This window comes from Physella acuta, unplaced genomic scaffold (assembly GCF_028476545.2).
Source record: "Physella acuta isolate Inbredline_101_S28 unplaced genomic scaffold, ASM2847654v3 ptg000311l, whole genome shotgun sequence".
Classification (NCBI taxonomy): domain Eukaryota; kingdom Metazoa; phylum Mollusca; class Gastropoda; family Physidae; genus Physella; species Physella acuta.
This window is the reverse complement of record NW_026731830.1, coordinates 862,684-871,678: the sequence shown is the minus strand read 5'-3', so window position 1 is coordinate 871,678 and position 8,995 is coordinate 862,684. Positions and strand designations below refer to the sequence as shown.

The following is an 8,995-nucleotide window of genomic DNA, read 5'->3' as shown; positions in this document are numbered from 1 at the left end:
CTAGGGTTAGAGTTAGGGCTAGAGTTAGAGTTTGGGCTAGGGCTAGCGTTTGTGCTCAGGTTAGGGTTATGGTTAGCGTTAGAGTTAGGGCTAGGGTTAGAGTTAGGGCTACAGTTAGGGTTAGCGTTCGGGCTAAGGTTAGGGTTAGCGTTAGGGCTAAGGTTAGGGCTAGGGTTAGATTCAGAATTAGAGTTAGTGTTATGGTCAGGGTTAGGATTAAGGCTAGGATTAGGGTTAGTGTTATGGTCAAGGTTAGGCTGAAACCTAAGTCTAGAGTTGGTTTTGGTTATGTGTTAAGTTTTAGGCTGAGGTGAATGCTTAGGGTTTGGTCATTTTTTTATCGATTAGGATTAAGGAAATACATAGGTATAGAGTTTGAGTTAGGATCATAACTTGAGGCCGGGGGGGGGGGGATTCTCCAGGGGGGTTATTGACAAGGGGTAATTGCCCCGGGGGGTAAATACGGGAGGGGGGTCTCCTCCGGGGGGGGGGGGGGTAATTGACGGGGTGGGGGTAATGTCATATAGCCAGGTCCACTATTAGAAAGCCAAGATTCCAAACTGTGTAGCCTTATGTATGTAGGTAATCTAATCTCATACAAGTTCTTGAAAGCAACATCAAAGACGAGAAATAAAAAGAGCCATCGTTGTCGGCTTATTTAACAGGGAAGTCTTAGTCTAAATCAATCCACGACAATGTCTTTAAGACAATAAACCTTAACTTAGCTTGAAATAACAATATCGTTCTTCATTCAGTCAAACTCAACATTATGGCTTCACTGAACTTTGTCATTGAAATGCATGTGTAGTTTGAAATGTGTGTCTGTTAAAATTGTACAGTTGATACCGAATATATCCAGCCTTTTTCTTCTTCGTTCAGCTGCTTTTCTTTCTGGATTTCTTTTCTTATCTTTTGTCAATCCAAGAACAAGTGTTGTATCCCTAAGATAGGTTGCTATCCCCAACTATAGAGCCTCATCTACACGGGAGATTGAACTCAGAACTTCTCGGTTTAGCAACCACGAACTTTACAAGTTCTTGATTTTGGTATTGGCGTGTCAGTTTTCTTCTTTATTTAGTCGACATCTCAAGTTTAACAAAAACAGTTGCCTACCTCAGCAAAAGTCAATGTAGGCCAATTATGGCCAGTGTAGCAATTAGCAACATCAAAGTTGATTTGAATTCCATGCAACACTCATTCCATACTTCTCTAGTGTGGAGGTCTTGCTTATTAATATTATCCTGTTTGTTTGATACTTTTCTTTAACTTAATAATATTAACCATAGACACTTTTTGCCTGGAGTACAAACTGGGTCACAGTATTCTCTGGTAAACAATTAAGTTCTTTTCCAAATATATGCTCAGCTAATAGAAACAGCATTCCTAGATTATTATTTTTTTTTTTTTTTTTTTTAAAGGGCTTCAGCTGTTTTAATGTCAACTTGTGCTGGGAATACTATAACTACATACAACCCTTTTCAGCTTTCAATCACTTGCATCTTATGTACAAAGTATGAAAACCAAAAACATCAAATTTTGAGAAATAATTTATTTATGAAACAATTGCATATAATTATAAAGCCAAACATTAATATATCAAGATTATTGCAATTATCACCATTTGCAGATTCTTGTTTAACTATGGTAGATGGAAGTATTAGTTGCCTTTTACATCACTTTTCACTTCCTGAAACAAAACAAAATGATTTTCTTAATCATCCATCTGAAATAATAAAATTAGCAAAAAAAAAAAAATCTTTAGTTTAAATTAGTTTAATACATCAAAACAAAACAAGAAAAAAGTGATTGAATGAGATGAATCATGGCATAGATATCTATAAAATTTTGCTTTAGTGATAAAGGGGGAAACATTTAAGTTATTTTAAGTGAAACATAAGCTAGAGAAATAAACTATTAGGCCTAATTTAAATAATTTAATTCCTTTCTCCCAAAACACTACATGTATCCTTAAAAAAAGAAAACTTAAAATTTATCAATATTTACCTTGTGTATAAACTCTTCTGTACATCTACTGTATCAGCTTGACGCTCATTAGGTATGCCTAGTTCCTGTTGAGCAGTTAAGACAGATTAAGTAAATAATTCAAATTTGTAAGACAAACCACTAAATGATACTGTTTATATATATATATATATATATATATATATATATATATATATATATATATATATATATATATATATATATATATATATATATATATATATATATATATATATATATATATATATATATATATATATCCTTCCAGCAAATCAGCATATTTTGCAAAACAAATATTTAAAAAAATACATAATGATATTGTATCAATCATCACCACTGACTTGGTTTTACTAGGTAAAATATTTTTTTAAATACAATATTTATACAAATAAAAATCTATCTCAATCAACATGTTCAAAATAAACCAAAGCAAACTTGTGATAACTTACCTGATTAATGTTTGAGAGGATTCACCCAGTTCTCGCCACTGAAGCAGATTAGATGCATGTGTTATTACACTTGTGATATACTGATTGCCATTTTGTGTACTTTTAGTCCTGGAGATCTATGTTGTAGGCATAGACTGTTAAACCTGGATAGTAATATTATAGAAGTAAATTATATCTAGTATAATATAAATATTTTAAAATATAAATGACACTAAATTATATTTATCATTATTGGAAATAAAAATGGTACAATTAAGTTATAAAAAAAACAAATTATAAAATTTAAAGCAGCTTATTAATAATTGTCATACCTTTTCCTACTTTTATGTCAAATGTAAGAGGTAATAGAGAAAGAACATCTTGTGTCATTTAGTATGCTGTAGTCTTATTACTGGTAAAAATCAGATCTTCCCTTTTTTTTGGATGAACCTGTAAAAGAGAAATTACAACATGGATAAACACAATGAATATCATATCTAATCCTCAACTAGTTATCACCCCAATCCTAACCTCATTTTTTAAAACCAATTTCTAAATATGTTTTCAGAACAAATGTATGTTAAGTCTACCTATTTTAATGTTCAGAATACTAATATTTATCAAAACTACCTCCAGTTGAAATTCAAGATACCTTTATAAAAAGTTATTATGACTTTAACTTTGTGTAGTTGTTATTTAGGCTATTTGTTTAATTTATATTATTTAAATTAATATTTCATCCCTTGTTTTAAAAAGATCTACAAGTCTACTTTTGATTTTATGGTATAATCTGATAAAAATTAGGCTGCTACATCTGAAAACTAAGGTCAATGCAAAGACTTCCAAATTAACGATAAGTAGGCTTGTATAGATATTGTATATAATTACTAGCCCAATAGTATTACTCTACGACCAATGTATAGGACTTAATGTATCAGACCTAATTCCTATAATTAGGCCTACTAATTATTAAATAATTAATAGATCTAACACTAACAGTAGGATAATTACAATTATGGGCCTTAGCTGACATAGAGAGCTGAATACTTAACTAAACATTTTTAAAAATTATAGTAAGCTAAGTGAGTTGAATTATTTTATTTAGATAGGCCTAGGCTATAATATACTCTATAGCAGTCTATAGTGATAGTCGCAGAGTAGCGTATATCAGGGGCGTAGCGAGGGGGGGGCGGGGGGTGCGGACCGCACCGGGTGACACCATTTAGGGGGGTGACACCAAGGTAAAAAATAGCAAAATATATTTAGAAAAACTCGAGGGGGGGTGCAAATCGAAAGTTTGAGGGGGGGGGGTGCAAATCAAAAACTCGAGGGGGGGGTGCAAATCGAAAACTCGAGGGGGGGGGTGCAAATCGAAAGTTTGAGGGGGGGTGCAAATCGAAAATTTGAAAGTTTGTCCCTGGGAAGGGTCTCTATGCCTCTGGGGGGGTGACACCATTAAGTGCCGCACCGGGTGACACCCGACCTCGCTACGCCACTGGCGTATATCATAATAATTTCAAATTAAATCTATAAGCAACATTAAGCCTCTGCCTTGTTGCCTAATTAAAAACTAAAGCCTATTAAGCCTTTTCCTAATAAGCCTTTGGCCTAATTTAAATAACAGCCTATAGGCCCTATAATATATAAATAGGCTAAACTACTTGTAAGACCTAATAGACTAATGACTAAGCTAAGAGAGTGCTAGGCCCCTTTCCGATATTATATAATAATTGCTTGATCGATATCATAATATCTAACACTGATTACATTAATTTACATAAGGCTATACCATCTTAACTATGACTAATACTTTTTCTACTAATAAAATAGGCTATCTCTAGTTTAAACTTGGCCTAATAGTAATTAGTAATTATAATTAAGTAGGCCATTTTATGACATTTATAAAATTTTTAGTAGATGGCCGAGCCTTAAATTTAAATACTAAAATAGATTTAGCATACTATGCCTATTGTTGGTCTAATTAATAATTTATTTTTCAATTAGAATTTTAGATCTCCAAAAGATAGGCCTAGGTCCTAAATAAATTATTTTTATTTTATTGAGCCCGCCTTAATGTATAAGATGTGATCTGTTTTTTTAATAAAAATAACCCTACACAATACTAGTGATTTAACTAATATCTAGTACTACTTTAGGCCTATTTAATTATTTATTAGTAGGCTGAATAAAATCTAAAGCTATAAGGCCTACTTTATTACTATATTTGCCTATTATTCTATAATTAATTTATGTTTTCTTTCAATACATAGTAGATCCTGTGGTACCTCAACATTCTAGTGCCTCGACATACCAGATTTTTTAAATACGAGCAGTTGAGCGAGTAATATTTCGCTTTGAGTTACGCGCAAAATTTGAGATACCGTATTTCACAGTTCATATAAAAGAAATACCCCCAAAAAGATGCAAATGATTATTTATCGCAGCTATTTAATTATAATAATAAGCGTCTTACTCATATTTGCAGCATTATGAAAGGGAGAAAGAAATAAACTTCCTAAACAAGTTTTATTTTAAGCTACCAGCACATGAAAGTGACTTAAATTAAGCATGGCAAAAAAGAAGAGAAAAGCTGTCACGAAAATTAAGCTAACGTAATAATTTTATTTAGTATTTATTTAGGCCTTACGTTTAAGTCTTAAGTGCAACAATGCTCAGTGAATTTTAGCCATTAATGGCATTAAGTTTAGGAATGATGTGTACTTGTGTAGCTTTAACTTTAGTATATTTTTAGACCTAAGCCTAATCTTGTAGATATAGATCTACAAACAATTTGAAATAGAAGAGATTTAATATTGAGTAGATCTAGACTTCTAGATCTAGATCCTAAATGCTAAAGGACAGCTATGCCACAGAAATAATTATCTTTCTATCTAGTCAATCTAGACTAGATCTAGCTAGTGCTACTGAAAAATTACTAGATTTTCTAGATCTATTCTAGATCTAGATTCTATCATTTACTTTCGACGCACTAGGCATACTTTTAACTTTTTCTCTCTAGTCAATAATGTAGATTTCTAGATCTAGATGTAAATCCTGATCTTGTAGATTTGATTTACGTAGGTTTTACATCAGTGTAAATCGTTGATCAAGTAGATCTAGTCTAGATCTGGACTAGCTCTCGTCAAAACAAAATGGCTGGAATATTAGCTTCAAAACACCTACAGTTTATGCTTTCCTAATTGTGGAGAGCATGTTTAATTATTGTTTTATTTTCAACGACAGTGTTGACTGAGAAACCACCAAAGGGTTTTATTCTCAGCGACACAGTCGGAGAGAGGCTCAACGATTCTGTCGTTGAGATGATCCGCATGGGGTGTGAAAACATATAATTCAATCAAGAACATCGGAGCAGCGGAAAATAATTCTAAAATACCCACAAATAAAAATGGCAAGAGAAATTACTAATGTGGCTACAGTGAGAAAAGATAATTTACGTCAAATTTTCATTCTTTATAATGCCATCCGGTATTCTAAAATGTCATCATATTTTTGAACTCTCAATGCACAGAGTGAAGATTATAACAATGTTTTCTGGGATACTCAGCCCTCTTATTATAATTGCGGCTCTCAGGAAACAAGTTACAAATTATTTTGATGTTTCTACATAAAAGTTCATGTTCTTGCTTGGTGACAACACTATAGTTGTTGCAGTTTGTTCTTATATAATATAAATCTCCGCTATAATTCCTTAACCTTACATTAAACCTAAACTTAAACCTTTTCATAATCTTAAAACTAAACATAAAACGTAACCAAATAAACACATACATAAAAGCAAATAATTGATAACTTGTCAAATAAGCTAGACATTGGCTGGTGTTCTGACTGAATTTCTACGGATATAGATAGTTTACTTCTTGAATGTAAACTTTAGTTTACTTCTTGAAAGTAAACTTTACCTACCCTTGAAACTTTACCTTAAACTTAATCTTAAAAGGTTTCTCAAACGGTTTATCGTTGTTGAAGCAGTCAATGTTCTTCCGGGAGGTCACATGTGGACGCCATATGTTTTCTTTTTTTTGTTACTTGTTTGTGCTTATATTCTAAATCTAATCCTAAATCTTATGAGCCTAAAATGCAAACCTAACTAATTTTAAACCCAAGTTAAACTTACAAGAGGGTATCATATCAAGTTATGCACGCATTGTATTTACCATTTACACACAGTATTAGCTGTGTTTGAAAATCTAAGTCAATATTTATTTCTTTAACGTAAACATAAATCTAAAAACTAAATACAAAATTCGAAGTCCTTAAACATACATATTTTTGTTTTTAAATATTCATTTCTTTTGCACCAAATTTTCCATAAACTTTTAGCCGTTTGTTACTAGACGTGTAATATGTGGTCCCAGCTTTATTTACTTTAGTTATAAACATCAACTTTTCGATATGTTTTCAATAGCAACAAGCTTCATTGACAACTCCCAAATGGCGCATAGCTCGAATTTTACGCTAACCATCAAAGTTAATGAAAACTCTTATTTGGTTGCCTAATCTTTTTCATAAACTAAAAATTATATTGCACACACAATCAAGTATATGTGCACATATTATCTAAGAGAGATTATGTTTCCTGCAAATAACTTTGTAATATCTGAAACAGTGTATATTTTTAATTTGCTGTTTCATAAAAAAAATAATATATGTGTGGCTCTTAAAGGAGACATGCACAAAGTAAAGATGGCAAGAAGGTCTAGGAAGATTTTCCTGTAATCTCAGCGTTCTTAATCTTGTAGCGCCTCTCAGGAAACTGTTAAAAATTACGGTGCTATTTCTTGATGAATGTTCAAGTCAAGCTTGGTGACAACATTATAGTCGTTGTACTTTATTCATATTCGATATAAATCTTCGATAAAAATCCTAAATCTAAAAGTACACCGAAACTTAAACTTGAAATTATTCCTAATCTCAAAACTAAACCCAAAATTTCAACCCAACAGAAAAAAAACAAAAAAACACAAACCTTAACGTAAAACTATAGAGTAGGCTAACATTAAGACAAAGCGAAACTAAAAAAGATCAAAACATATAGCATATATCTATTAGTAAACTAACTTTATAGCATAGCAGCAGAGATGACTGTGTAGATCAAATGAACACACAAAGCTGAAAATAAAGATTGTATAACATATGTCATCACTCTAAGAATTTGGCTCATGATGTTACCGTACTACAAACGATACAGATACGTTTCTTCTTGAACGTAAACTTTATACACGCTTTAAAGTTTACCGTAAAATTTATCTTAAAAGGATTTCTAAACTCAAAACTCAATCGCGACGTTAAACATAATATTGAGCTGAATGTACCTCTAAACTTTTTACCATCCTCGCATTCACCATCTTTCTAATCCTATGATGGAGATGTGTAAGACGACATGTACGGGTATTACTCACTACATTTTCATTACAAACATAGTTTTCATGAGGTGTAAACCATACTATCTAATGTGTAACCAGTGGTATATGTTAAAAAGTCACGTAGATGACCATATAAAATGAATAATATAAAACAAATTAATTGCAGAAAGAATATTAATAAACATCACCAAAAAATAAATTGGTTTTCTACTGTTTATTTAATTTTTTAATAATATCTGGTTAAACAAGTATCCTTTTTATTTATATATGAATGCATCTCTCAATGAAAATTACTAAAGTAAAACAAACGGACGAAATGAATGGAAAAAAATAAGAAAAAGAAATATATATCCAGAAAAAAAAACTTGCTTGGTGAAGATTTCATCCATCAGACAATTAAGAGGATCAATAAAATTCATTAAATTACCAATGTGTCTCAACATTGTGCCTAGAAAAAAGGGGTAACACAATTTACTTTGAAACTTAAATGGCTTATCACTGTGCATAATAGTTGAGAAGATGGTAAAGCTATGTGAGTCATTTCAACATATCTTACGAGAGCATTCATACATAGTGTTTATGGTAAAAACTATAATAGAGCTTTGCCCTCTACTACAGAATATATCTTCTGTTTCATTATTAAAATTAAAGTCATGTTTTGATTATATCCTTATTCTACCTAAAGCTTGAACTAATCCCAATAAAAACCTGTATCCATATCCACAATATTCACCTAATCTTGATTTAAACCTAAAACTAATCTAATCCCAACCCGTATCTTGTACTTGAAACTATCCTAAATCTAAACCCAAAACAAACTTATACCTGAACCATAACATAAACGTAAAACTAATCTTACACCTAAACCTAAACTTACAAATAAACCTAAACCTTAAACTAAACCATAACATAAATCTAAACATCTAAAATACATGGTTCATATGGAGAGAAGAGTTTTAAATGAACAATAATAACAAACATTACAAACAATTTAATATCTCTTACGTCGGTTTTGTTTCTTTTGGAAATATATTGTTTAAAAACCCTTAAAAATTCCTACCTTTATTCGGTGAAATGGAATTTCGATATGTTGCAGCACTGACTACGTAATTAAACATTCGACTTCGGTTATACTATATTTAATATCTTGTACAAATACAACAATGCTTACATAATCTT

At 31.5% G+C, this 8,995-nt stretch overlaps 1 long non-coding RNA gene across 11 annotated transcripts; it reads right to left on the bottom strand.

Moving 5' to 3' along the window:
- Window positions 1-1,532: 1,532 nt before the first annotated feature.
- Window positions 1,533-5,747, bottom strand: LOC131940201 (uncharacterized). Of its 11 annotated transcripts, none has more exons than XR_009386529.1 (5): window positions 5,616-5,747; window positions 2,765-2,882; window positions 2,454-2,596; window positions 2,005-2,069; window positions 1,533-1,687 (listed from the first exon to the last, which is right to left on the bottom strand). It is a non-coding gene; the product is annotated as an uncharacterized LOC131940201 (long non-coding RNA). The 11 variants fall into 11 exon arrangements; XR_009386528.1 differs by lacking the exon at window positions 5,616-5,747 and adding an exon at window positions 5,521-5,574; XR_009386527.1 differs by lacking the exon at window positions 5,616-5,747 and adding an exon at window positions 5,510-5,528.
- Window positions 5,748-8,995: the final 3,248 nt, after the last annotated feature.